The sequence below is a fragment of the Argiope bruennichi genome, chromosome X1, assembly GCF_947563725.1.
Source record: "Argiope bruennichi chromosome X1, qqArgBrue1.1, whole genome shotgun sequence".
NCBI classification, from domain to species: domain Eukaryota; kingdom Metazoa; phylum Arthropoda; class Arachnida; order Araneae; family Araneidae; genus Argiope; species Argiope bruennichi.
The window spans coordinates 99,033,757-99,049,404 of NC_079162.1; positions in this window are offsets into that span (position 1 = coordinate 99,033,757).

Consider the following 15,648-nt stretch of genomic DNA (forward strand, 5'->3'; position numbering starts at 1 on the left):
AACCATCAATTTTTAAAGATTGTATAAAAATTCAGCTTATTTTTTAGCTTAAAAACTAGATAATATATTTCTTAAGCTATCAGCAAAATTTTAAGCAAATCTTTTGATAAACTAAACTAAAGGACTTTTGCTTTTTACCTCTTTTTAGCCAAAGGAAAGCTCTTTTTCCAATTTAAAGAAATATCTGTCACTTACATGGTATATTTTGATTTTGTAGTTATTTTTTCAATATTTTTTATGCAAAAATTCAAAAATATAACTATTTTGGATCATTTTTCAAAAAATTCACCCCGAACGTAATCGCATACTTTAAATGCATGGATAACATTGAATTAAGAAATAGCGATTCGTACATTTTTATACAAGGTGGAAAGCACACGTTACTCAACCGTAGCTATCTGTGTACAAATATGTTAGCTAAAACTACAAAAAACGGTGTTTAAAATTAAGAAATTGAAAACATGTTATATAATGAAACCAGTTACAGCATTCCAAGTGGAGAAATGTGGAATTTAGCATTAGTGGAATTAGCATCCTGTTTCAATAACTATACAGAAACGGTAATATATATATTAAAGGACTCGTTTGAAAAGATGCTTAGTTTCGTTTATTGAGTAAGAAATTACAATCTACATCTATACATAGCAATCGAAATAAAATAAAAATAAAAAAGCACGATTTACGTCAATGTTCCGTCAGAATGAATGTTTTAAGTTGCACACTTCTCCGTAACAAAACTCACACCTGTATTTCAGAGCATCGCTCAAATTTAAGTTCGCAGTTTCGTTTTCGATTCAGCGTGACAAGTCATTTCTTGGTAAATCGATGGCATCGAACAAGTTCCTAATCGAGATTTTCCTCATGAATTCAAATGTTTTCGAATTTTCTAACCTTTTTCAACAATTTGTCTTTAGGGACGCTGAGAATGGTCTCTGTTGCGCTCCAATCAGCAGTTACTGGAAATAAGGAGGGGAGATATCCGCGCATAAGTGTTAGGGAGCGCAATGAGGGCAAACAATAGGGTATTTCAGTCATATTTTTAAGTCAAATGAGATTCTATTCCGGATATTTTTACTATACCACTTTCACTAGAGTATTGGGTTTACTATAGTAGGATCCCTATTCATATTTATTTTTACTATGTCATTGTTGATGACAGGGATCATGAAGTCATATTAGGAGTTGAGCAACACTTACCCTCCCTACGCCACTGTCCTTTAAGTATAGATATCATAGGAAAATATTATGCTACGCCAGTCTCAGATGAACATAAATATTAATTCCTATTACTGTATCCATTCATAAATTAAATAGCTGTCTAACATATACTCTTTCCACCCTATATAACGTATGCGCATTTTTTTAGAATTTCAATGCGATATTTTTTTCACTTATAACAGATTTATAATTTTATTTTCTATTTTTTATGAGAGTGTTTTCTCATATTAATTAGTTATTACAATTTTTTTAACATTTAGCTTCATCTGGCTTATTATACCTTTTTCTAATTTATTTAAAAATCAATGACTTAACGGAACGGAAATATAAGAAATAAAGTTTGCGTTTTATCTCAGTAGTTGCAAATGTCGCAAGAAGCATTTTATCTTGCGTGATTTTGTGAGACAGGACACTACAAATAATATCATTAAGATATTATAAACAGTGCCCTACCTAACCTAAAATAAAGGTGAAACCCAAGATTAACAAATACTTGAAAATTTTGAAACCATTAGTGCAGCACAAATCAACAAATGATAAGAGAAATTAAACAAGCCACAAGTACAGCGGCAGAATTGCAAATAAAAATATCTTCATATTTTATCACCTATAAAAAAAATAGCTAATAATCATGTCATGAAATGCCTTTAAAGAAATTACTAAAAAGTTAATTGTTTAACTTTGTGTGATTTATTTATAAATTATTTTCCTTCTGAAAGCAATAGTATTTCTCGCTCATAGAAATCCTTTGCTAAAAAAACTACTTTTACAAAGTTTGTATACTTTCCGGTCTTTAACAAGCAAGAAAGAATAATCGAATTCAGACATCCATAATAATTATAACGTGTGCAGAATTTCACGATTTCTATCCAAATTTATTTCAATTTAGTTGATAAACCCGGCATGTATCGGATGAAAATCCATTCTTTACAATATTTTTAAAGTTGAAGCTTTTGTATAACATATTATAAAATACAAAAGCTTTTTTCAAGAAATAGATATTGAAATAAAAAAGGAGTTTTTAAAAATAGTCGTAGAGTAGCTCAAAGAAATAAAGAAATTAACGGAGCATCTATAAATTTCTTTATTTGAAAATCATCAAATCGGGTATCAACAATTAAAAGAAAATTTGATCAAAATTAAAGTAGCATATTTGAAAAGGTAATATTTTAAATTTTAAGATGGTTTAGCATTTTTTGGAACAATTTCCTCCGAAGTTTCTGTGAGGAAAATAATACTGCAGTTTTCCTTAAAACCTTGAATCAGCTACTGTCGCCGGACATCTACTTCATTTACTCGAAACAACTTTACTTTTCTTGCCTCAGTTTGAGTAATTGACTTACTCTTGCTTAAAGGCACTGTTAAATCACTATTTTGAAACAAACAAAAATTTGGTCAGAAGATATAAATCAAAATGAAACAGAAATAATAATTAAAAAAAACAGTAGTAGAGTAGCTCAAAATTAACATTAATTAATTCTTCACGAAATTTAATAACAAATTTGATCGAAATAATGTGCAGAAATTAAATTGATGTAATTGAAATGGTTTAAATATATTTATTCTGAAATGATTTTCATGGAATTTAGAGTGGAATAAAAGTAACATTTTGGTAAATTTCTAATATATTGAATATTTAATTAATTTTTGAACTTGAAAAGTTGACAGTATTCTTTCTCTTGTCTTAAATAAGTGCGCAAATTTGGTTGAATTAGATCCACTTGTTTAGAAGGAGATGTATAACATACACACATATGCACATAGATCACCACCATGACTTTTTATTAAGGTAAAATTAATATAAATAAAAGTAATTAGGTTTTGTTAAAGTTAATATAAATAAAGAAAAGAATTAGGTTTTGTTTGTAAAACGCATAGCTGAGATACTAAATATTTATTTCCTCTAAATTTTCAAAAGTTGCTTCAAACAAGTAACTACTAAAATTAAGTAAAATTGTGTCTCCTGAACTCGAATAAGCTCTGATTGAATACACTCCAGACGAGTTTGACGAGTGAGATCCTTGTAATAAACTTTAAAGTCCCTTTACTGTTCTGTTTATATCTTTAATTCTTATAATTATGTTAGTAATTCGAAAATTGAGCTATGTTTAATCTTATACGGAGGGCTATGTTATCTTATACTTATATAATACTTATCATGAGGAGTTTCCCCCCTCCCTACCTTAGTGTTCGGGGTAATCTGAATATCTGAGTCATCATGAAAATTAAAACTGATACAGTGCTGAACGCATTATAGATCAGATTACGGTTCTGATATTTATTTGACCGAGAATATTGCTCCTATTATTATCTAACCCATCAGGAAAGCGAGAACCAACCATTAGACCGGGAACTTCTTATCTGCATATCTGAGACGCTCCCCGGTGTGACGCATATACAAGAAACAGACAAGGGTTGCAGCGTTATTCTTGTGGCGATGTTCATAAGATATTCATTGTGCCTGGTGAATGAAATTACAAAGTTGTGTTTTAATTAACTCATCCATTAGATAAATTGAAAATATACACCGAAATAAAAAATTCCTCCAATTGAATCACTTGCGACTATACATTAAAAAAGCTTCGACTACTGACATTCATTGCGAGCTATATGAACAAACTAAAACAAGCTTCGGAAAATGCTATGTTCCATTGTTGTCTTGGTTTATAGCGATTTTCGCCAACACATCTCTAAACGCACCTGAGAATTTTTGCAGCACTTTCGTTGGGATGTATTCTGATTATACTCCATGTAGCCATTAGAACCAAGAGAACTACACCTCCTCATATATGTGAAACAATTGTTTACCTCGTACCACTTCCTTGACCACATTGTTACTGACAGCCTGTAAATTATTGTTAAGAAATTATTTAAAACCTTATAAATCTTATAAAATTATATATAACGAGCCTTATAAAATTAATATATAACGTGTGCTTCATATAGATTTTTAAAGCTCTTAAAGTTTCGACTATTTTCCACTAAAGTAAATTTGCATCAATGGATGTCTGCTATTAATCACTAAATTGAGCTTCTTTTTCTAAATAGAACTCGTGTTTTCCTATAATTCGCTAGTTTTCGTGAATAGTATAATTATCAAATTTCCTTGTTTCCATTTTTCAACAATCTGTATTTTCGTCTTGTTTAATCTCCTTTTCTAATTACGTCAAAATCTATACCCTCACAAATCAACGACTCCCGCACGGAAATTTTAGAACAATAGTTTTAAATCAAGTTGACATGAACAATTCTACGCAATCCATTGATAACAGTTTGAGATTTTAACAATAAATAAGGAAACAAACTCTAACAATGTAAGTTTTAATTCTCCTATAATAAAGAGATATAATTTTTTTTTTTACTATAAGAATGCTTAAAAAACAGAAAAAATATTTTGTAAAAATGAAATAACTAAAGGATTTGAAGTAATTTCTAAATAAGAATCACATTACGAGGAAACAAGGAAAATGAAAATTTCTCACATGATTAAGGAATTATTTTTTGAACAATTGAATTGTCTTGTACTTCTGGTTTAGAAAAATAGATATTTATATAATTTCATCTAATTACAAAATAATAAGAGCGCAAATCTTTTATAAGTTTACAGTAAAAGTAACTATTTAATCGAAGATAAAAATGGATGAACTGTATCAATAAATGTTCACTAACAAATAAATAGCCCGAATGTTGCTTTACAACGGGGCGTTAATATAACCAAACCAAAGTTCACTAACAAATTTTATTGAAAAAGATGAAATATTTAATAGCAACTTCTTTTCTTATATACCCTATAATATTGGAGGTTAAAATATTTCCATGTTTAATATTTTAAATATAAAATTACTTTTGTTTAAAATGTTATGATACGTAAAAATTTCTAACCGCCTAAAATGCAATTTAATGAAAATGAGAATAATAATTTAACCAGACAATTTTTAAAAATCGTCATCAGTTTCATTTTCTCTAAAAATCGTCTGCATCTCTAACGGAAGGAGAAATTACACGGAAATGAAATTGATATCATTGCAAAGATAAAGATTTGAATTTTAAGAAATTATAAAAGTATTTGTTTAACTGTTTAAATAATTAATTCTAATAATTTACTTTTAAATCACTGAGGGAAAAAACCCCCAAATTTTTGGTTAATTTATAATTAATTTAATATTTAATTAAGTTTTTTCTCTGGTTCTAAATAATAACTCTTCAAAGTTTGATTGAATTTGGCTGAGTTCTTTAGGAAGAGATGTAGAACAGACCTACAAACATAGTTACAATGACTTTGATTCATTTTCAGATTACTGTTGATATAGATATATTTTACTCACTTTGGAAATACTTAGCAGGAGAATTTAAAGCAATCATTTCATTTCAATTCTATTTAAAAATTTAATAAATATTACACCGCTTAAAAGTTTTTCTATGTTAGATACTATTTAAATTGATATTAAAAAAACGAGAAAGATGTTTTGAACATGCGTAAAGATTAGTTGCAATTTATCACTTCAGAATTTATTTCTTAGTGATAAATAAATCTCCTTAGGCAATTTTGAATTTTTATCGACACTATAAAAAAGATATCTGAGCCTTTGGAGCATTTTTGTGAATATAGTAGTAATAAAACTGCAACAGTAATATGATAGGTCAATAATGCATAACTAGAGGCATTTACGGAAAAATACTTTCATTTTCGAATTGAGCACGTGCGTGTGAGAATTGAAAAGTATTTATCTGAATGCAATAACTATATCATTTATTTCTTTCTTTACGTTAAAAGAATACATTCTAATAAACATAATTTATAATATTTACTAAACAATCACTTAATTGTTTTATTAAATATGTATTTGAATTTCATTCTATTGCTGAATTAATCAGAGCACACATGTTCAGAGATTTTTGTAATTTAAATTTTCGAATTAAAGCAATTAGAAAAAAAATCATCTCTGATATAAAATATAATAAATCATCAGATAATATAGTAAATCATTATATTAAGAATCAGTCGAAGAAAAATAATTATCCATCGAATCTTCCTATTTTTTGTATCAAGACCGTATCGAGGAGGTGACTGTAATTACCATCCGCCAAGGGCGCGTAGTAGAATGGCGCAAAAATGCCTATTAAATCGTTTAGAAATAAGTTCGATACGATTTGCGATATAAATAAAAACAGAATTCAAAAACAAGAAATGGCTTCTTTGGCTGATAGATTAGTCTTCGGTGATTGATTAATAATTATGAATAATTTAAAAATCTTTTAAAAATATGAACAATTTGTAATTCATGTATTTAAATTTTCTAATTAAAGAAGTTAGAAAAAAATCATCAATCATTATATTGTTACAAACCAGTAAAGTTGCTTCCCAGCACGATTAGTTTTATCACCGGAAAGACTAATTTACAATCATCTATATTGGATGCTGCTCGGGTGCCGAGCCAGTAAAACCAGAGCTTGGCGACCATTTGGCAACAAAATGATAATGCTGAAAACTTCGAGAATTTTAACGATCCATCCAATAGGAACTGAGATGCACCTGATTGGCCCAGAAGGTTCTAGTTTCGCCTTCCGAGAACTATAAAAGAACGGTAGCCTCAAGCTGCAATGAATCAGATCAGAAGCGTAGTCGGAGTCGTAGACAAGTAGCGAGTCTTCGCGAGGATAGCGAAGCAACGGGGGAGTGCCAGCATTGTGTGGAGCTCAAGCTATTGCTGAACTGAGCTGTGTGCCGAATCCTGTTGTTCATTGTAGAAGCAGCATCGTGTCGTGTGTGTAGTAGCCAGTAGTGCAGCTAAAGCGAGGAGACAGTGGTGAAGCTCAGCCGTTTTGGAGAGACCGTAGAGCGAAGCTCCAAGGATCTCCTCTCCTGCTGAATTCTGTCTGGTCGCTTTGTGTGCTGTGTTCGATTACTACTTGTGGACTACTGTCTGTCGTAGTGTGCTGTCCTGTGGGCACGTCTCAGCTGTAAATAGTTGGTGTCTTTGTATTTATCTCGTCTGTGTACTCGTGTTCATCGTGTAAATAAACGTCGTCCTTGTTTTCTACTGAAGCCTGCTGATTGTTTTCACACCATACACCCACCACAAGCGAACCCGGTGACCGGTAACATTATTAAGAATCAACAAAAGAAAAATTATCATCTATCGCATGTATCTAATTTGTTGTGTGTAGCATTTCCCTGCGATACAGTTCATTAAAGTGTTATTTTTCATGCATACATCATTTTTATTAAACCTATTCAATTTTCTAAATACGCGGGAAAAATTTGATATCACGATTAGGGAGGGGAAAATGCAGGATATTGATTTCCCGGAACGAGAAGGGGGCTCAGAGAGGGAATGAAAAAAAAAAATAAAAAAAACTTTTCATGTAGTGCTACGAGAGGGGGCCGTTTTGGGGACATAGGAAACCTCCGACCCGACCCTGTACTTCACATTTAAAATACAAGTAGAAACAGTTTTTAGGCCTAAGATTATTTCAAATTTCAATCTTTTGACACTCTAAGATTAAATGAAATAAAGAAATACGATATGCACTGCTTTTCACATAATTTTTCAGCTAATTCTTCGGCCATATTTAAATGGTTATAAATCCAGTCGACAAAATTTTATATTTACTTATCAAAAATAACCCTCTTGTTTCAGCTTGAATACCACAAACTTTATAAATCCAATTGGTTTATTGTTAAAATTTGTGAAATGGTGCTGAAAACGATTACTATCCATTTTAGAATAAAATACTTTAACCACTGAGCAAAAATATTGTTACTTGTTTTTTTGTTTTTTTAAATTTAACAAAGAAGTTCAGCAAATATCAAGTGAATGTTTCTTTTCTTTTATGAATAAAAGTGAGCATATCAGTCATTTAATTATCTAAGTAAAAATCAAATAAATGTATCGGCCCAGAAAGTTTTTGTAAAATTAATTGTAACATAAGAACTTATCTTAGTTTTTAGTTAAATTTTTATTAACAATCTAATTTATGGCGTATTAATACTATAAATAAAATATCCAGCAAAAAAGTTTAAAAAATTTCTTTCCAAATAAGAATTGGTTTTTACTAGCACTACTTTTTATGTTGTATTTTACCACATTCTCCAAATAAATTAACAAACGATAGTTTCCGAAATACCCATCGTTCCTTACATTTCATGTCCAGATATCTCGAAATTTTTTATTTATTTATATTTTGATTTAAAAATAAACTTATAAATTAGAAGATACTTTTCAACAAAAATCTTACACTTTGGCTGCCAATTTCAGTCAGACCTCTTACACTATGATTGCTGATTTCAATCAGGACGCTTATACAATGATTGCCGATTTCAGTCAGGATTCTTATACTATGGCTGCAGAGCTTGTGAGTGTAAATAAATTTTACAAAGCTAAATCTATATGTCATGAAATTTATTGTTATTTTATTTTTGAGGAATCATTATACATATTAATATAATAGAGGAATCATTGACAGAGTAAAATTCATCATTATTAAAAAGCAAAAATAACTCATAAAGACATGAGACCTTTGCAAACCGATTTAAATTTTTAAATAAATATGTTAATCATACATTTTTATAAATAACTATTCATTTTCTTGCTTTTAAAGTGCAGTTGCAAACGCGAAAAAAAATTCTGTATGAGTGGAAGTGCTTTTTATTTCGTCCGAAAATGGGAAAAGTTGAAAATACCTTGGCTTATGATAATAAAGAAACCTACCAACATATGCCGAACAAATTAATTGATTTCATTTGTAAACTTTGTCAACTTTTTTTCTCTTGTAACGGAAAAAAGAAAAAAAGAAAGAAAAGAAAAGGAAGTAGGATAAAGAATCATGTTTCTACATAATTTTCTTTCAAAATATATAATATAATGGCTAAATTACACATTATACATATCTCTTTGAAAACATAACAGAACTTTTAAAAACATGAATAAATAAATTAATGGGAAAAAATTATTTATTTTGTTTCAATTTGTCATAACAAGATTTCGTAAACAATAGTCTTGCAGAAAAATGCATCTCTGCCTTCTTTATCTGCAACCATTGATGTAGAAACTAAAATAGCTAGAAGATTTTTTAATAAGACTAATTTTCTTTCATAGAAATATAATTTAATGTCAAGGTAAAAAAATAATTTTTCAATAAAAATGTTTAGTAAATTTATATTATTCCAAATGCTTACTTAAAAAATTAACATGCGCATCTTTCAAGCTATTCTCAAATTAATTAGAAATTGAATACTTGGATTTAATTAAACAAATATATCCGCTTAACTCTAATTGGGGAAGAAAATGTGATAGAAAAAAAAAAATAAAAGAGGCAGCATGAACTACTTCCTTTCAAATATACAAAACATTTCTGACATACGATAATTCGTCTCTCTTAAGGCTGGATTTAAAAATAGATTAGTAAAAAAGATAGGCAAGCTAGTGTGTAAGAAAGAACGCTATGGGTAAGATACAATATTACTTCGTTTTTGCGTTCTTTTCTTTAACGTTTTCCTATTGCTTACAACTCTATTTGTTGGCCTCCTTAGATTTCTAAGTGCCAAAGTGTTAAGATCCATGAGAATATATTTATAAAATTTTATGATTTCATATATCATTCATTTAATTTATTATTTAAAGAATATATTTATAAAATTTGCACATTGTCAAGCAGTTTTAAGGGGGAAATAATCGCAGAAAAATATCGTCCTCACCAACCAGAAATGCTTCAAGAAAGTCATTTGTAGAAGGAGGGGGGGGGGGACTGAGAATAATCTTTAGGAAATTGAAAGAAAAAATGCCATAATGAGCTAAAGATGAAAACAGAAATCCATTTGGTTTGCATATTTCAATAGGAAGCATTAATTTTTATTTATATTTGAAATAAATGATTGTTAATATAACAAATATGAAACAAATTATTAAAATTGTAATGTTTCACGCCGGAAAACGACATTTATTGCATCTTAGGAAATTCCACACCAGTACTACGAAAGTAACAAAATAAACCCAGGGAGAGCTGTCTGGCCAAAACTTTTTCGCTTACTGTCTAATAAATGTATCCTTGTATTAATAAGCACATAATATCGGCGAACAATAATTGCAAAAGAACTTATTGTCATACGATCTTTGGCAATAAATCGCTGGAATGTAGTTAATACCAAAGTACCAGAAAAATGAATGCGAATTTTTTAAGTTGTTTTCTGACCGATCTGAACCAAAATTTGACACAAACCTTTGCGTAGTCACAAAATCACGTATTAAATTTCAAATATTTATTTAAGTCACTTCGATTTTGAGTTTACGAATTTACATGTTGTGAAAGTACAGACCAACAGATGGTCATCCCCTTGACTAATTTGATGCTAAATTTGACACATATCTATATTTTAGATTTTAAACCTATGCACAAAATTTTATTTATCTACCTCCCTTCTTTTTACAGTTGTCGTGTTAAATTATATTCGGACAGCCGGACAGACAAACCTTTCTCTGAATGAATTTCATTTAAAATGTGACAGAAATCTGTAAATTCGATGTAGACAGCATATACCAAATTTCATCCTTCAAACTCAAAACGTTTTTGGGTTATTGTGTTCACAGACAGACATAATTCCAAAAATGTGTTTTTCAGACTCAGGAAGACTTGGAATACAGAGATTCGTCAAAATCTTGAATTAGAATTTATTTTCTGACGATTACAATACCTATTTTTGCCTACTTTGTATACGAGAAAATAAAAATGCATTACGCACTATTTTAACAACCCTAGTAATAGTGGCATTTAATTTACACTGGATATTTTAAGCAAACACTAGGAATAAGAATGAAACCCTTCATAATACTAATGAAGCGCATTTCTGAAATGTTTACCTTTATCTTTTTTGAACATTTTTACCTATATAAGGAGATACCTATGTTTTATCTTACTTTTTCCCACGCTATTTACATATTTTTTTCTTTTTTCTCTCGTCATTTACATATTTTTTTTCTTTTTTCTCGCCATTTAAATATGTATTTCTATGGTCCCTTAAAGAGTGTAAAAGTGAGATAACACTATATTATGCTGATTAATATACCACATTATACTTTCCATAACTTCAAAACGTTCTTGAGGAATGTGTTTTTTCTGCATTTCCGATATCTTGAATGTCAACACAAATTATGTTTATAAAAAGAAAAGACTGGAGAACTGATAAAGTATATCACCGAACCAGCATGAAGATTATAGCTGCAATGATTTAAATAAATTGTGTTGCTCAAATATTGATAAAAGACTATTATCAATGAGTTATAACATAAAAGGCGAACGATAGGCGAAGTAGAAAATTTAGATAGAAAGAAATGTTTAGTAAATTAACGAACATACAAAGCTTTTGAGTTAGTTATCTGATTATTGATAAATAAGAGCTGTAACAAATGACTCAAATACTATTTCCAAACAATCAAAAGCAATGGCCGTTATTTGATTATCAGAATAGAAAAGAATACATGTCGTGAGAACTGATTATTTCAAATTTGTAAATATTTACTACTTGCATATAGATTAGGAATGAATATTTATAATAGCGCATACAAATGCTTCTTCAAAAGAAATCAGGGTAACAAAGCAATTAGGAATGATTCTCGGAAAAACTTTCCAAGAAAAAATTCACGTATCCCTCTACTTAACTAATTTATACCTAAACGAGAAGCTTTCTAAGAAAAAAAATCAAGAGATTATCAGTTTTTTTTTTTTTTTTTTTATCATAGATCAACAAAAAGCTGTTCGACAGAATGACTAATATTAAGCTATCGAACACTTGTTTTCGTAAACAATGAGCTTTATCTTTGTATTGAGTATTTCAATGACGAAATGAATAAAAACTTGTTAACAAATATTGATGAGTATCCGTGAGCATCCATAAGAATACAGTTAAGTCTGTTTTTATTGAATTCTCCAATCTCAATCTGAATCTTACTTTTTTCACTGACGAGTCAATTCCACAAATCCGATTGCAGATTATTTTTTTTAGTATTTTTTAGACCATTTAGAAACTCCTGACAAATATTTTTAAAACAAAAAATATCGTGTATCATCAAGTGCCATTTTTTTTTTTTTTTTTTTTTTTTTTTTAGGAATTGCAATAAAAATGAACTTATGAATTATAATGATGTCATTTAGCCAACATAGAACATCTATTTGACAGAAGATCAGTTTTGATGCATTAAACTTTTCATCTAATCACTAAGACAATTTCTTTAGATTTCGTTATTGGAAATATATTTTGATTAAAAGAGCATAATACTGAAGAAATAAATAAAAATTAAATTAAGAAAATTTCTATTTTTTAATGATTTACCCTAAAGAAAGTTAAGAATTATCTGTAATGGTTTCTGGGTAGAAAATGATGAAAATAAACAGCAAAATATTCACTCGCTCTTTTCAAGAAGTCATTATATATACCATGAAATTTTTGAAGCTCAGAATAAATAAATCAAGTGCAAAAGGAAATTAGTTGAAATACATCCACAGATCAAATTCTTATTATAATTTCCGTAAAGCACTTATTATTTGCAATTTTTTCAAGACATGAATTCATACTTTTATATATATCTTATATTAGCCCGATTTATTGTATCACTATCTCTTAATCCTTTAATAAAGAAAATTCTTTCCTCCCCGTTGAATGCTGAGCATCTGATCACGTGAAACCCTGAATCGTCATTATAGAGTAAGAGTGTTTGGGTTACTTTTGGAAAACAAAAATGAATCGCTTGTTCAAAATAAATAACTATAATTTAAAAATATAAATCGAGAAAATCGTCGCAGAAAAGGGGAATAAATCTACAAATATCTTTTTTTCTTCAAACTCCGATAAACATAATAAAAAGGCAAGTGCATTAAACAAAATTAATTTATTACAAAAGGTTATGAACAAAAAGGGTTGCTTTTCGAATAATAGCCTTAAAGATTTCGGCATTTGTCATATCAGTGGACCAGACCGATCCTCTTTTCGAAGAACGTTATCGCCAGTGATGTGAGAAAGGATTTAAAGTTCCTTTGAAGCGCCGAATTAGACGGAAATTCTTTTAATTTTTTTAGGAAAGAATAAGGAGCAGGAATGTCTAAATATTTGCTGCCCAAAAGAGCAATTTTGGCATGCTGATGGACCAGCCCATTGATTGGGAATTCCAGCATTCCCTTCTCACATTCATTCCACAATTCAACATTCTTTGTTACTTGCGAATGACTTATCAACTTACATTAGTTTTGTGCCGTTGTTCCACTTCATGGAGAATGCGACTTAAAGCCTAGTGATTTTCATCTCTTTCCTGAACTGAAGACTGGATAAGCTGTTAAACAATAATTCCAGATCAAGAAGGGGCTTCAAAGGAACGTTAAATCTACCAATATGGAAAAGCCACAAACGTCCTTTCAACGAAGCTATAGGGCACGCTTGCGTCGCCCAGGATTTCACTGCCAAATTCCTTCCCTTTTCGTTAAGTGTGATTGGTTCGTGCCTCTATTGAGTGCTTTATCCGTTAGAGACTGATGACAGGGATGTTTTTCTAAGAACACTCAAAAGTGTCCAAGTATACATTTGCTTAACAGATATGACTGAGTGGAGACTTCTTTCTTATATCAATGCCTTAAGAACCCCAGCTCTCATTGCTGTTTTGAGGAGGAGGGGAAAATGTTCTTATCTTTAGAAGAGAAACTAAGGCGTTTCAGTATTCTGAGGTACCTGACTAAAATAATCTCAGGAATGAGAGGATTAAAGCCCATCTCACATCACCATTTGCAAAGATTTCCAAAAAGAGGATAAGGAATTTGACCCACCGATATGATGAATGCCTAAATCTTCAAGCCGATTATGTCGAAAAGTTAGTTACCATGATTATACATAACTTTCTATAATTAATTCTTTTTTTTCTCTGGTCTTTTTATAGTCCATCGGAGTATGAAAAAGAAATGGCCCTGGAATTTTCCTTCCCACAATCGCATTTTAAAGCATACTAATTGCACAATTCATTTCTATGATAATTATTATGCTTTTAGGTATACTTAACTTTTTCTTTGATTGATAGAAGCATAAATGATAAATATACAACTCCTTTTTTTAAAATTCTTATTTCACTTGTAATAAATCATGCCATTGGAAAACTCAGAAGAGATATCTTTCATTAATAAAAATTGCTGATTTAGATTAGCAAATAAAGTTGTATTTTATGTCTTGTGCATAGTAGCCGTTGTAGTGCAGTAACTTATCACTTAAAAATGCAGTGCGGCATAACTTAAAATTGTCCCTTTTTTCATTTCATTTTGAATAATTTAATCCAGCGTTTCTCAACCTTTCAGTATTCGTAGCCCAGTTTTCAATCATAATTTTCATCGCGCCCCCCGCTTACAATAAAATGTATACAACAATAATGTAAATTGAGTATTTTGGATTCTGTTTTTAAATTATTTTTAACTAACTGCCAAAACAAGAGTAAAAGTGAGCCGCCAACGTTGGCGAGAAACCATATCTTGCAATTTGGACAAGCGGGCGGTTAAGCGAATGAAAGCGGAGAACATTTAAATATTATATTTGAAATGAACGCCAAACAGGGAGATAACGTTAAAAAAATATGAAAGTAGAAAAATTCGTTTTTGAAAGTTAACCTAGACGGGGTGAGCTAAATTTACAAACTAGGAATACATTTTTTGAATAATTAAAGAAATAAAATTTACTAAATGACTAAACAAAAGAGAAAAAAAAATAAGTAATGTTTGTGGAAAGGAATCCACATGACCGATGCCGTCTCGAGCATGCGCGGAGCAAATGTTTTCTCATAGGAAGAAGGAAAATGTTCGATAATGCAACTTTCAATTCCAGCCAGTCTCATTCGAGTCGATCCTTCTATCGCTATCGAATCTATAGTGAATGTGTATGTTATATATGGTTTCGTGTTAATTGCAATTCACCATATTAAATATTCACAGCAGCAGATTTATGCAGACTCATGAATACATTTTTCAGCGGAAGTAAGCAAGCATTAGACGATATTCAAGCATCAACAAGTCCGCAGACGAGCGTGATTCCGAAAATAAAATCAAGGAAATATCCTCAAGAATACTTAAATTTTGGGTTTACCAGTACTGAAGTAAATGAAGAAGAAAGGCCCCTGAGTATCATTTGCTTAAAAATGCTGGCCTAAGACAGCACAGTCGGCCTAAGACCTAATAAACTTAAACGCTTCATAGTGAGTACGTCAACAAACCCAGAGAATTCTTCGAATTAAAATTAAAATCATATAGAAAGCAAAAATCATTTTTTAAAGAAACTTTGTCTGTGAATAAAAAATCTTCAATTGCATCTTACAAAGTTCATATTAAATAGCCAGATGTAAAAAGCCTCACACCATTGGTGTAGATCTTATTTTGCCAGCAGCAATTGAGATTGTAGAAACTATGTTTGGA